A 15,753-nucleotide genomic window follows, 5' to 3' on the forward strand; every position below is an offset into this window, starting at 1 on the left:
CCATACTCTAACCTTAACCAACTTCGAAAGAGTCGCCTAAGAAACGTCAGTCAATATTTCTATTGTATTTTACATGCATACATACATACATACATACATACATACATACATACATACATACATACATACATACATACATACATACATACATACATACATACATACATACATACATACATACATACATACATTATATACATACATACATACATACATACATACATACATACATACATACATACATACATACATACATACATACATACATACATACATACATACATACATACATACATACATACATACATACATACATACATACATACATACATACATACATACATGGCCGCCTAGTTATAGTTGAAAGTGGGGGTGCAATTTTTTTTTAATTTCTTTTAATTAATTTTTTTTTTTTTTTTAATTTTTTTTTAATCTTTTTTGGTACAGGCAAGGGGTGGTTTGGAGGGGGTCCTCCACGGCAGATTTCTTTTTAATTTAATGAACCTGTACGTGAAATTTAGAGCCTTCAATCTTGACCAATAAAGCTGCTCTTTTCACTATAAAACTCAGTTTATATTGCAGTATGATAGCCAATTACTATAATAATAATATATTAATATATATATATATATACTGTATATATACTGTATATTGATTTTTACTGTATGTCAATGTCATCCAGCTGACACCACATATCTAGTGGCTCGGGGGGTTGAGCAGTCATCTGGCAATCCGGATGTTCCTGGTTCGATTCCCGCTCCTCCCGGGCAGCGTGTAGATGTGTCCTTGAGCAAGACACTTAACCCCTAATTGCTCCCGATGAGCAGGTTGGCACCTTGCATGGTTGCCTCCGCCGTCGGTGTGTGAATGTGTGAGTGAATGGGTAAAAATGTGAGTAACAAATTGTAAAGCGCTTTGGATAAAAGTGCTATATAAAAAAGCAGCCATTTACCATTTAGATAATATGACAACGTTAGCTAGCGGCTAGCACTAAAGCTAACGCCAACCAGAGAGAAACGTTGTTATTATTATTATTATTATTATTAGAGGATTTACGGTATGACCAGATGGCATTTCGGGACGTGAAACACTTTTATTGTATTGCGTGGTAGAAGTTCTACCACTCAATAGTAAAGACATGTCTAACATAATAGTTTGTTTGAACAACTTACTTAGTGGAAAAGCCTGGCTGTGCCTAAAGTGTTCACGCTGCCGGCCAGCAATGACACACTCGGTGGTGGCCTTATTACACCTGGAGGCTGCAGCGCTGTGCGCCGTGCCACGGTCTGCTGGGAGGGGGAGGCACTGGATCAAACCATATGGGGCAGGGGGGGGTCGCAATCTTTGGAAACTTAAAAACTTGCTATTAAGTGTCATTGCATATTATTAATTTGATTGAAATTACGTAGTTATGGTTATATTTATATATTGGGGGGGGGGATATATCATATTTTTCATATGATCAAAAAGTGAGGGAGCAAAGGGACACGTTTGCTCCCCCAAGTTCAATAGTGGGGGAGCAGCTGCTTCGAGTGCTCTATTGCGCATACGTCTATGCATACATACATACATACATACATACATACATACATACATACATACATACATACATACATACATACATACATACATACATACATACATACATACATACATACATACATACAGCCCCACCCCCACCTAATAGACAGTCCCCTCCCCACCGTATGTAATGTATATATTCTCTCCCCATCGTATGTATATTTCTCTCCCACCCACCCACCCCCTCCTAATGTACAGTCCCCTCCCCATCATATGTATATACTCTCTGTCAGGATCTATGGGTAACTGTATATTTGCATATCATATATGTCACAAATGTAACAGTACTATATACCTGTATGTCATGTATGTCCCTATGCCATAAATGTCATGATGTCATGTCATATATGTTGTGCATGTCATACATGTCACTATGAATTGAAAATGGGGGACCCTGATGTAAACAAGACAAACGTCTTTCTCTGGTCTGCATCCCCTTAACAATTGTGTGTATTGAGCCGTACTGTATTATTTGTACCCATTCTGCAATCTGTTAAATACAATTTTCATTAATTCATTCATTCACAAACAGTAACACAGGACAAAAACACATTTCAACCCCCTCCCTTCCCTAATTATAATTTAAATTGACATTCACGTAAAAGTAAGCTTACTATTCTAATATTATATTCTTGTCTCCAAAGTGTGTGCATGTTTTTTTTCTTCCTGAGGTTGGCGCCATCCCCCCATCTAAACATGATGTGTTTCTTTTCTCTTCTTGATTGATTGATTAAAAACTTTATTAACAGATTGTAGAATGGGTACAGTACAGTACAGTACAGCTCAATAATTGTTAAGGGGATGCAGACCAGAGAAAGACTTTCGTCTTGTTTACATCAGGGTCCCCCATTTTCAATTCATCATAACATATATGACATACATGACATACAGATAGACAGTACTGCTACATCTATACATTTATGACATACCAGATTTGCAAATACAGTACTGTTTGTGATACGAAAAGAGTCCAGAAAATAGAGTATATACATTTGACGTAGAAACTGTACATTGGAGGAGGTTGGGTAGGTGGGGTGGGGTTGGGGGGGTGGGGATGACTGTACATTGGAGGTGGTACGGTGGGTGGGAGGGGTGGGTGGGTGGGGGACACTGTACAACTGTACAAGCAAAACTGTACATTGGAATATTGACAAAACCATACTTGGTCATTTACTGTACATTGGAGGGGGTTGTGTTAGGACATTTACAGGGGCCAGTTTCAAATTCCAGTCTCCCGTAGGTGTTCTTTGAGAGTGCTTTTGAAAGTGGGTAGTGATTCACATTCCTTTACAGCTTTGGGTAGGGCGTTCCACATTGATGTGGCATAATTGCGAAACGTGTTTAGTCCCTTGTTTGAGCCGAATCTGGGTTTAACATGATTTGTGGAGCTCCCTCTGGTGTTGTGATCGTGGTATTCACTGACCTTTGGGAAGTATTTTGACATGTACATGGGTACCTTGGTCGTGTAGTGCAGTGGTTCCCAAAGTCGGGGTCGCGACCCAAAGGTGGGCCGCGAGCAGCCACGGGTGGGCCGCGAGATGATTTAAAAAAAATAAAAAAAAAATAAAAAAAAATATTTTTTTAATTTTTAATTTTTACTTTTTTTTATTTATTTAAAAAAAAAAATGTCAGGCCACTGAACTTAGAAGCAGGCCAGGACAGTGTTTCTAGTTGTATTCTAAAATTCTATTCTATTCTATTCTAAAATGTGACTATATGGTTTTATATTAACTTAATAAATAAACAAAAACGAAAAATCTACTTATTTCAACGAACATTTCAAACTAAATAACAGATTATGCACATAAAACGCTGAAAACAACCGAAGCAACAATAGTATTTTAATGAGGCTATTATTATTATCATTATTATTTTGCAACAAGTTAGCCCTCTCATAAATAGCACATATAAATGAATAACTAACTTGAACTAACTTAATAGGATTGAAGTGATATTTGGCATAAAAAATCGATCACCTGGCAAAAAAAAAAAAAAAAAAAGCCTGACGATGTCCATTGGGCCGCGGCTCTCTGACGCCTTATTTTCTGGGCCCTGGCCTGAAAAGTTTGGGAACCCCTGGTGTAGTGTATCTTGTAGACCAGGCCCATTGCAAGTTGCTGTACTCTGTCGTCTACTCTAAGCCATCCTAGGTTGTCAAAGTGGGCAGGGGTGATCAAAGTCCTTTTAGATTGGCCCTCAGAGCCCACCACTTCTAAATATTCTATCTATTTTTTAAAGTGACATATAAAAACGCCACTGTGCGTGCGTGCACGTGTATGTGTGTGTGGGGGGGCCTCCACAAGAATCTGGCCCAGGGGCCTCTGAAGTCTTAATCTGGCCTTGCATACAATAGCAACTGGGGTACATATTTTAAAATAAATATTTAAATAGAATAGACCTAAGAAAAAGCATATAGGAAACGAGCGCTAGTATAACAACAAGATAAAGGCTAAATGCCAAGGCTCGGGGCTCAAAATATCAGAGTCATATTCCATTTGGATTCTCGAAGTCAACTTCCTGTCTGTTGTTGCTACGCAACTGCAGCGTGGGGGGAAACTGCCCCGCCTGGTACATTGTGTACGCTTCATTTAGTGGAGAAACGGATCGTTAAAGCGGCAAATTAAAGACAATCAAGCGGAATTTTCTTCAGTCCTTCACAATGCCAAAGAGCTGCTGTGTTACGCGTTGTACTAATGACAAAAACAGAAATCCAAATCGCAAGTTTTATACCATCACGGAGGAAAAAGTGGCTGGTTTCAACCCCATGTCACATAGCAATGTCTAATGACAATATAAAATATAAGCTGAAGCGGGCTGTATGTGAAAACCAGCCCCTTCAGTAGTGCACTAAGCACGGTCCCGAGCAGGTAAGAAAGGCACACAAGGCATTGTTCCAAAAATAGTAAATTATATTTATTATACAGGGTAGGACTTCAAACCTCCACTGTTTTAGGATGAATATATAACAAAGGGAAAAACAACCCACAAACAATTAACAAACAGGGAGAAGGGTAAGGGGAGAACAAACAAGATCATTATAATTAAGTTGAGCACCAAAGCACTAACAGTGTCGGAGGACACCAGCCAACTAGGTTGGCACTGGGAACCACCCAGCCATCAAACAATACAGATATATATACTTCCACTTAAGAAGTGGCAAATGGCTCTGAGGCCCACAACAATAGTATATATTCTTTCTTAGGTGTGGCTAAAATAGGCAGAAGGCCCAATACATAGATATATATATATTAATTCCACACAAGCAGTGGCAAAAAGGCAAGAGGCCACAACATATATATATATATATATATATATATATATCAGTGGAGGTTTCTCGATGACAACACGTGAAACACAAATTCACTCATAATTCATAATTATTATTAATTTACATATACCTATATATTAAAAAAATAAAAAACTATATATATATATTTTTTTTTTTAATTATTATATTTTTTTTTATTATAAATGTTTTCCTCTGTAAAAAAAATGCCAGTGAATTTTTTTTTCTTCAAAAATGGCCAAAATGTTGACAATATTGATATGCCAGTGCTTAGTGATAAGGCAAGGGATGAGCTAGATGCTGATTTCAGCCTGCAGGAAATAACAAGTGCAATAAAGTCTTTCCCTAGTGGGAAGGCCGCTGGCCCGGATGGGTATGGGGCGGAGTTTTATAAAACTTACAGTGACATTTTGGCCCCTCTACTTCTTAGAATGATTCAACATTCTATCACTAATAATGTCTTCCCTGACTCCCTTTACGAAGCAAATGTGTGCCTTTTACTCAAGAAAGGTAGGGATGGGACTGATCCAGCAGGGTTCCGGCCTATAAGTTTGTTAAATTTTGACCAAAAGACAGTTGCCAAGGTGTTGGCCACTAGGTTGGCTCAGCATGTCGGATCTCTCGTCCACTCCGACCAAACGGGATTCATTCCCGGCAGGCTTGCTTTTTCTAATATTCTGAAATTACTAAACATATTGTACTCTAACCAAAAAAAGGACACTAAGCCGGCGATCATATCACTTGACGCTGAAAAGGCATTCGACCAGATCGAATGGAAATATATGTTCAGTGTCCTCCAGCGCTTTGGTTTCGGTGACAGGTTTCGTTCTCTTATTGGAATGTTGTATGCTCATCCCAGAGCTTCCATTCTTACCAATTCTGATAGATCTGACTCCTTCCCACTCCATCGCGGCACCCGACAAGGATGTTGTATTAGTCCCTTACTGTTCAATTTAGCCCTCGAACCCCTGGCTATCAGTATCAGCAGTCATCCCAACATCACAGGAATAAAGTTGGGAAAGTATGAGAGCCGTATTTCGCTATATGCGGATGATGTGGTCCTGTATCTTGCTGATCCTGCCTCCTCCGTCCCATGTCTCCTAGATTTAATCAGGCAGTTTGGTACTTTCTCTGGTTACTCCATTAACTGGGAGAAAAGTGTGTTCATGCCCATCTCAGGGAGCCTAGACTCTTCCTTTACTGACAGCTTACCCTTTAAAATAGAATATGACCACTTCACCTATCTGGGAGTAGTTATACCAAAGGATCCCAAACTCCTATTTAAACTGAACTTTGGTGAAATGGTGTCTTTGGTGGGGCGTGTGAATGTCATAAAAATGGTGGTTCTCCCCAGGTTCCTTTACCTTTTTCAGAGCGTGCCTATTTTTTTGACTGCCTCTTTCTTTAAACAGATAGACACTATACTTCTGCCATTTGTCTGGGGCTATAAAGCACATCGTATTTCAAAAGCACACTTGCAGAAGCCAAAGCATATGGGGGGGCTGGCCCTGCCGGTATTCCAGCACTACTACTGGGCTGCTAATGCAAGGGCCATGACCTTCTGGCAAGATTACTTCATAGATGATGCTACAGTAGCCATGGACGCCCCCAGGTGGCTAGACATGGAGGTGCATGTGAACCTAAAAAGCTCTCTTCCTGCAATGTTATTTTCTAAGTGTGATACGATTAATAAAATGGCTCTCAACAATTTTATCCTTCGGAACTCACTGAGAATATTGAGTCAAATCAAAAAGGTTTTCAAAGTACCATCAACCTCGGCATATGCTCCAATATGTGATAACCATAATTTCCCCCCTGGTCAATCTGATATTGTTTTTTCATTATGGAAGGGAAAGGGACTGGCCACTATTAAAGATCTATATGCTGATCGTCACTTTGCCTCATTTAACGAACTTAAGTCTAAGTTTAATCTTACAAGCGCACACTTCTTTCGTTACCTGCAGGTTAGAAATTATGTCCGCAGTAATATCCCACACTTTGAGACATGTCCTGATGACTACCAGTTTTATAATCTCATGAGCCGATCACCAGTTTCAAAACACCTGATATCTGATTTTGTTTCATATTTCTCTGTCCAATCTATGGCTTCCTCCGACCACATTAAAGATGTATGGTCCACAGAGCTTAGTATGGAAATCTCTGATGAGATGTGGGAGGAGGGACTTAGCAGGATACATAAATGTTCTATTAATGCCAGAGTCCAACTTATACAGTTTAAGGTCATTCACAGACTACATTACTCTAAAACCAAACTGCATAGAATCTATCCCTCTGTATCGCCTATCTGTGATCGTTGCATGTCCGCAGAGGGTAATCTTTCACATATGTTTTGGTTTTGTCCCAAGCTATTTAAGTACTGGGTAGACATTTTTGACTGGTATACCAAGGCGTACAAAAGAGAGATTGCCCCAGACTGCCTTCTAGCTTTACTCGGCTGTTCAGCTAACACTGCAGAATTACCTTACAATGAGCAGGAGGCCCTGATGTTTGGTATGGCTGTGGCCAAAAGAATTATCCTGAAGGAATGGAAAGACACGTCGTCTCCAAATTTTAAAAGGTGGCTCACTGAGATGGTCTCCTCTCTGCAGCTGGAAAGCATTCGTCACAGTAGGTCTGAGACCTTGAACAAATTTGAAATGATATGGGGTCCCTTTTTGGAATGCTTAGCTAGAACATAAGTGCTTCTCAATGTCCTCCTGTGTATTTTCTGTACTATGTATTGACAACACTACTATGTATGTGTGTATATATATATGTATATATATATGTATGTGTATATATGTCAGAGAATCAGCCCCTTGCGTCCTTAGTGTATAGCATTTGACATGGTGTATGTTTGTTCATTGATGTGACAGTGTCTGGCAACATACTGTTTGTGTTCTTTTTATTTATTTTTTATTTTGTTTGTGATTTGTCTTGATGTATGTTTGTGAAACTATAAAAGCTGAAAATAAAATATTATAAAAATGGCCAAAATTGACAGCTCTGAGCAGGCCTGCACTGCAGTATTGCCTGCAGTAATTATTCGTGAAGAAAACTTCACAGGTGTGACCCATTGTTAAATAAATAATAAATAACAGCTAATCAAAATAGGCTATTAACTTCATCTAAGAACGGTCTGTGCAGTTAAACTCTTGCCATTGAATGGAGGATTGATTGATTGACAGCCCTTGACATCCAATACACGGAGGTTGAATATGATTGGCAGCCTTGCAAATCCAATCAGAGATTTCTGCATTGCAAAGTCAAAATGGGTCCAGCTGCATGTGAGGAGGATAGGTTTAGCACGGGCCAATCTCAAGTTTCTCAAGTTTCTTTATTAGTTGTCATACAGAAGTACAGAATACTTTTATACAAAATGTAACATAAAGAAGCATTTTGTATAAAAGTATTCTGTACTTCTGTATGACAACTAATAAAGAAACTTGAGAAACTTGAGATTGGCCCGAGCTAAACCTATCCTCCTCACATGCAGCTGGACCCATTTTGACTATGTGAAAGTTGAGACTATGAGAAAGTTGTTGTTTAGTAGTTAGTAAGCTGTACAGCTATAACAAGTCAGGCTAAATTAAACTTTGCGCCAACATTAGGACCGAAGTATAAACCAGCAACTGAGCAACATGAAGAAGTGGATTTATGCATCTGGATCAGAAAAAACGTTGTGGATGAAAAAGTAAGTAGGCTACAGTGCATGTATGCTAACAGTAGCTAGGCAGCTTAGCCTACATCACAATGATAATCACCAAGCTAACTTACTTTTTTTTTTTTTTTTTATTATTATTTTATCTGGGTTGAACATGATTTGTGGAACTCCCTCTGGTGTTGTGGTCGTGGTATTCACTGACCTTTGGGAAGTATTTCGACATGCACATGGGTATCTTAGTGGTGTAGTGTATCTTGTAGACCAGGCCCATTGCAAGTTGCTGTACTCTGTCGTCTACTCTAAGCCATCCTAGGTTGTCAAAGTGGACAGGGGTGAGGTGGGTTTTAGGAGTAAGGTCAAGCAGTAGTCTGACCAGTTTGTTTTGTGATGTTTGTAATCTTGTTTTTAGTGCCTTTGAGGTGCTTTGGTACCATGAGGTGCAAGCATAGTCGTAGTACCCTTGAATGAGTGCTCCTGTTAGAGTCTTCAAGGTATTCTTGTTTACCAGAGAGGATATCCGGTACAGGAATCTAGTTCGTTGGTTGACTTAGTTTTATTACATTGGATCCCATTTTGTCACAGGAAAGATTTGCCTCTATAGGATGGAACCCAGGTAGGTAATTTCATCTTTCCTTTTAAGATAAGATAAGATATTCCTTTATTGATCCCCTTGGGGAAATTCAGGCATCATAGCAGCATGGGGGAAGGGGGGGGTACAGGTAGTGAAAACAACACAAGCAGTGTAAACAAATAGGTCAATATAATTTACTATCTAACTAACTGAAATATACATTATTCATTATTCACAGTATCACAGTATCACAGTATCCACATAAGGTGCAGTATGCATAAGGTAGTGTTATTGTCCTACTTGGGTTCCTATTAGTTCTAGGTCGATGTCTGGCAGCAGTCGCTGCCCACTGTTGTGGAGCCTGATGGCCACTGGTATGAAGGACTGTCCGAGGCGGTTAGTTGAGTGTCGGGGGGGTATGAGTCTGTGGCTTCCTTGTCACCTTCACCTAATATGTTTTGATCTGGTCAGGTGCGCTGTCACCTAAAATGTTTTGATCTGATCAGGTGCGCTGTCACCTAATATGATTTCATCTGGTCAGGTGCGCTGTCACCTAATATGTTTTCATCTGGTCAGGTCCGCTGTCACCTAATGTTAATATGTTTTCATCTGTGTCCACTGACCACTGACACACAGTGGGGGATGTTTTAAAAATATTATTTAATATATAATATAATATAATAATTTGTGCTTCACCTAAAAATTTGGTCAGCAGCCTCCACTGATATATATATATATATATATATATATATATATATATATATATATATATATATATATATATATATATATATATATATATATATATATATATATATATATATATATATACTCACCTGGTAGCTGCACCAACACAAATACAATGCCTACCAGGTAAGTGGTGTGAACAACATGAACACACAATAAATCAGTCCCACACAACAGTGGACAGTGTTATAATAACTATTCCACACAAACAACAGTGGACAGTGTTATAATAACCATTCCACACAAACAGTGGTAAACAATGGCAACCTCCAACTCTATGGTCACTGGCAAATGACTCCATGAGGCGCCCTTTGATATTAGCCAGCATATGTCCTTGGTTCCCCTTTTTCATGAGTCTGAAGTGGAGTTGTTTTTTACTGTGTTTGAACGCACCGTGCAGGCTCTGTGTTGGCCAGTGGGCATGTGGGCAATTATGTTGCAAGGCAGGCTCACAGGGAAGGCACAAAAAGCACATGCCGCGTTGTCATTGGATGACAGCTTAAACTATGAGCGTGTGAAAATCGCTGTCTTGCGTGTGTACGAACTAGTACCAGAAGCATACAGGCAGCATTTACGCAACCGCCGTAAATCTCCTTCCCAAACCCATGTTGATTTCTCCCAGGAGGAGAGACTTAATTTTGATCGGTGGTGTTCTGCGTGTGAGGTAAAAGACTTTGCATCATTGAGTGAATTGGTACTTGTGGAGCAGTTCAAAGCCACCCTGCCAGTCGAAGCTGTGCTCTATTTACATGGGGAGGGGGTGTCAACAGTCCGACAGGCTGCGATTTCGGCAGATGAGTTTGAATGGTCACGCACACGTGTTTCTGTACGTCCTAATGTATGTAGTGGAGGTGGCTCATTCACTCCTCGTGAGTCAGCGTTCCAGCCACGCTCACCGCCGTCTAAGAGACCGGTGGTGTGCAATTATTGTAAAAAGACAGGCCATACGGTAAAAGGATGTCATACGCTGAGGAAGCGACAGGAGAGGAAAGGGTCAGCCCAGAAACCAAAAGGTGTGGGGTTGATTGGTACAGTGTCATGTTCTGACCAGGATAGCTCTCTGGAAAAAGAAAGTGATGGCTGTTTTAAACCCTTTCTGTTTGATGGTTGTGTGTCACTGTCGGGTGACGTCTGTGACCAACGGAAGGTGAGAATACTCCGTGATACAGGTGGTTCTCAGTCATTCATCCTGGCTGATGTCTTACCGCTGAGTGAAAACTCTTACTGTCAGTCTAGTGCGATGGTGAGAGGTATTGAAATGGGGTGTATGCGCGTGCCGTTGCATAAGGTGCATGTACAGTCAGATCTGATCACAGGTTGTTTTCCTGTCGCCGTTCGCCCATGTTTCCCTGTGGAGGGCGTTGAGTTTATCATGGGGAACGATATTGCTGGGGAGAGTGTGATCCCTGTGTTGGAGGTTGGAAACGCTCCATTGACTGACTTGTGTTGTGATGAATTGATTAATAATCACCCCAATGTTTTTTCTGCTTGTGTTGTCACCAAGGCACAGGACAGGAAGCGAACTCAAGCTTTGACGTTGAGTGACTCTGTCGGTGGCGAGGCTCTCGCTGAGGACAGGGGGCCATCTATTGGAGAGATGGAAGAGGTTGCTGTAAGTAGCGTTCAGGGGAAGCTGGTAATTCCCAAATTTGCTGACGTATCACTACCACTGACTCGTCAAGCATTGATCACTGCTCAGCACAGTGATTCCTCCCTATCAAGTTGTTTTGCGGCAGTGGCCAGTGCTACTGCTAGTAGGAAACAGACTTTTGTGATAGAGGAGGGGGTGTTGCACACCTAGACCGGGTGTAGCAGACTTGAGGTGTGGAGAGGACTGGAATACAAAGCGTCAAATTGTGTTGCCAATGATATGTGGACATCACATGTAAATGTTGGCACATGACCAACCATGTGTGGTCTGGCCATTTAGGTATTGCTAAAACTTGTAATAGTGGGGACGCCAAATCAGGGGGTGCATCCAGCTCCCCTGCGCTCCATTCCGGACATGGGGGAACCTTTTGAACATGTATCTGTCATCTGTCTAAAACAAGAGCGGAAAATCAATACATGTTGACAATTATGTGTGGTTCCACCCGTTTCCCGGAGGCGATACCTCTGGGGAAAATTACTGTTCCGGCCGTTACCAAGGTTCTGATTTGACAGACACCATTTTGGATCCTGACAATGTTGTTTTTGTGACGCCATTTTGAAGGGAGATGGGCGCTGTGATGGTGCCAGGGGAATGTGCTGATTTTTGTTTCCCTGTTTGCTGTCCTGTTATGCACGATGAGATGATTTCCCAGGAAATGTTTCCAGTTTGTTGTCTCCTGTTGACAGGTTGGTATCGGTGGAGCGGCCTATCAAAGTAAAGTTTGTTGTTGTTTTTTTCGCAACATTCGGTAATCCACGTGTAGACCCTTAAAGGGCAACACAAAACAGGTTAAGAAGTATTTCATGCTCGAAGAGAAGTTGTTGTCTGGTTCTTCTAATTCAAGTGTGTTTGGTTTGTCTCCCAGGGTAGGGGGCACTGTGCGTCCTCGTTGGCTAGGGGAGCCCTCGCTTCTGTCCGGGGGTAAATGAGGATATAGGATCCTATGGAGTGGAGAGAAGAGTGTCGGGCACTACTTATGTGAGAGGTACATTGTTGGTTTTGGGGTGTGATGTGCTTCATTGCTGAGAAAAACCGTTTACAACTTGAATCGCAAGTTGCAGTACTGACAGCAATGTAAAGAGCTCTACCGGCCTGCGTGGACCAAATATATATTGTTGGCCACTTTACATTAGATTTAGATTCATCACACTACACTGTGAGCTATATGGTTAGAGTGGTGATTCATCCTACACTCTAAGCATTAGGGTTAAAGTGGTGTTCATCCTACACTGTGAGCTACATGGTTAGAGTGGTGTTTCTTTGTTTATCCAGGTGAGCTTGGTTGTGTCTTATGGCACTTATGATTATTTGTGAGTTAGATGGTGAGATGGTTAGATCTCACCATGTTTTGAAAACAGTGTGCATACAGTAGCCAGTATGTACTACATACCGTTTTCACGGTTTGATGAACTCGGCCTTTCATCATGCAGGCCTTGTTTGCCGAGATGAGGTAACATATAGCCTCCGGTGATCCTGTGGTTATGCCCAGGGACGGCCCGGTGCGGCTTCTAAGTTACTTTGTTTATATGCCTTGGGGAGGTACTGTGGGTCCATTTTCCTTTTTGAAGTTTGACTCAATATAGTGCGCTGGTGTTTGCTGCATCGGCGGGCTGGGATTTGGATTATGTATGCTTTTCAGGATTCCCAGCATAATATTTTGGGTAGGGATTAGACCCTAGTGGCCTAATGGACCCGCTGCATGTGGGTGACGTCACTGCACGTCTATTGTACATATGTCGTTGTACATGTTGTGCATGTTTCAATTGTTATGTTGTCTGTGTTTTCCAGAACGACCATCCTGGAGCACGGTGTTCGTGTTGGGGGTGCGAACTCCCTTTAAGCAATACGCATGTCAGTGTCCGGTGGCGTTGAGGGAGGTAGTGAGAGGAGAGGCTCTGTGCACCCTGGACAAGGGGCTAGCTGAGCCTAGCCATGGTCCCTGGGGCTCTCCTTGCCTTCTGGCTCCCAATGCTAATGTGTCTCTCCGTTTTCTGTACTACAGGAGGGTGAACGTAATAACGGTGCCTAAATTGTTCCCGTTGTCCAGGATGGGGCCCGTCATGGCCTTCGGGATAGGGATTGCACCGGCCACGTTCCGACGGCTGATGCCTCTGGTGTTGGGTGATGTGCCTAGGGGCATTGTGTGTGTTTTGGGTGAGGTGGTGGTCGACCGTGTGGGCCCAGAGCGGGGCCTGTGTGGTGCTGATGTAGCCCATTTGGTGGGTGATTTTGTGGAGGGAGATTTTTTTTGTTGTTGTTTCTGTTCTCCCTGGTATGTGGTACTAACCTCATGTTGGGTAATAGGTAATAATGTTTTGCTAACCCTGCAGGTTCGTTCTTATGGGGGGAGGTGTGACGTACATGGGTACGTGGGTTGGTCATTACCATTATTACTGTATTTATGACACCATCTGAACATCAGGTTAGTATATGTAAATATGTTATGTTTTGGATGTGATGTGTGTGTGTGCATGATAGCTAATGCTGTCTCTTTTTCTCTGTCAGGTGCCGCCCGCCCGTCCCTACACTGAAGAGTGCTGATTGCCTAATGGGTGACAGCTGATGGCAATCACCTCGAGAGGGACGGGTGGACAAATACCTGACAACACACACACGTCCGGGCGCCTCATGGAGTCATTTGCCAGTGACCATAGAGTTGGAGGTTGCCATTGTTTACCACTGTTTGTGTGGAATAGTTATTATAACACTGTCCACTGTTGTTTGTGTGGAATAGTTATTATAACACTGTCCACTATTGTGTGGGACTGATTCACTGTGTGTTCATGTTGTTCACACCACTTACCTGGTAGGCATTGTATTTGTGTTGGTGCAGCTACCAGGTGAGTATATATATATATATAATATATATATTGTGGCCTCTTGCCTTTTTGCCACTGCTTGTGTGGAATTAATATATATATCTATGTATTGGGCCTTCTGCCTTTTTGCCACTGCTTGTGTGGAACTATATTGTGCTGTGCACGTGGTGTACATTTGCTGGGGGATTCCCAGACTGCCAACCGCAGGGTTTGTGGTTGTGTCCTGTGACACTAGGTCACTAGGGCTTGTGTTGGCCCTTGTGCCTTACTTTATTATATTTACTTGTTTGTTCTCCCCTTACCCTTTTCCCTATTTGTTATATGTTTGTGGGATTATTTCCCCTCTTCCCTCATCCTAATTCAGTGGAGGTTTGAATTCCTGCCACAGCTAATAAATATAATTTACCTTTTGAAAGCGCGTTTGTGTTGTTTTCCTATCTGCCGGGACCGTGCTTTAAAAGCATCTACTGAGGGGGTTGTTTTTGTTCATGTGCAGCCTGCTTCAGTTTCTATTCTATGTGGTCATTAGACCTTGGTACATGACAGGCTAACGTTCAGCTAACTCGCTCTGGTGTTGTGGTCGTGGTAGCTACATGCTAACCTAACGTTAATTACATCATATCGAACCGATAGGAGCTTATCTTATCTAATCTTACGTGGATGTTTGATCGGGTAGTGGCACACGTGGTACCACCACGTAAGATTAGATAAGATGAGCTCCTATCGGTTCGATATGATGTAATTAACGTTGGCTTAGCATGTAGCTACCACGACCACAACACCAGAGCGAGTTAGCCGAACGTTAGCCACCAGCCACTTTTTCCTCCGTGATGCATCAGCTGGTATTATATAAAACTTGCGATTTGGATTTCTGTGTTTGTTATTAGTACAAAACGTAACACAGCAGCTTCAATTTGGGTATTCGAGAGATGGCCATGTCTGCAGGTGTTTTGTATCGGACATTATGTCGAGTCAATCAGGGGGAGCTTATTTGACTCATATCTCGCCTTAGAATCACCAGAAAGCCTTTCGAAATAGTGAAATGCCATGTTGGCCTCAATATTTTCAAAACAAATCGTATGAAAGTGTTATGAAATGAACAAGAATGTGATAAAACATGTAATAAAAACGGACCTCAACGCATACATTTGATGGTAGAAATCCGTATGGTCCCCCTATACCAAGATGGCGGCCGTCTTGTGACATCAGAGTGTCTTCGAGAATGATAGTCATATTCCATTTGGATGAAAGTATGCGTGTATGTATTCCGTATACACTGAAAATGCATCTTAGCAATACAGCAATACTCTCTGATCTTATAACCTTTAGGTCATGTGTATTTTTCAGCCTTTGCTATTTATTGATATATTTTATTTAAATAGATTAAAGTAGTCTCTGTTGTTATCACTGGGCTATTTTTTATAACTTGAAAAC

Source organism: Notolepis coatsorum (genome assembly GCF_963971535.1).
Source record: "Notolepis coatsorum genome assembly, chromosome: 20".
Taxonomy (NCBI): domain Eukaryota; kingdom Metazoa; phylum Chordata; class Actinopteri; order Aulopiformes; family Paralepididae; genus Notolepis; species Notolepis coatsorum.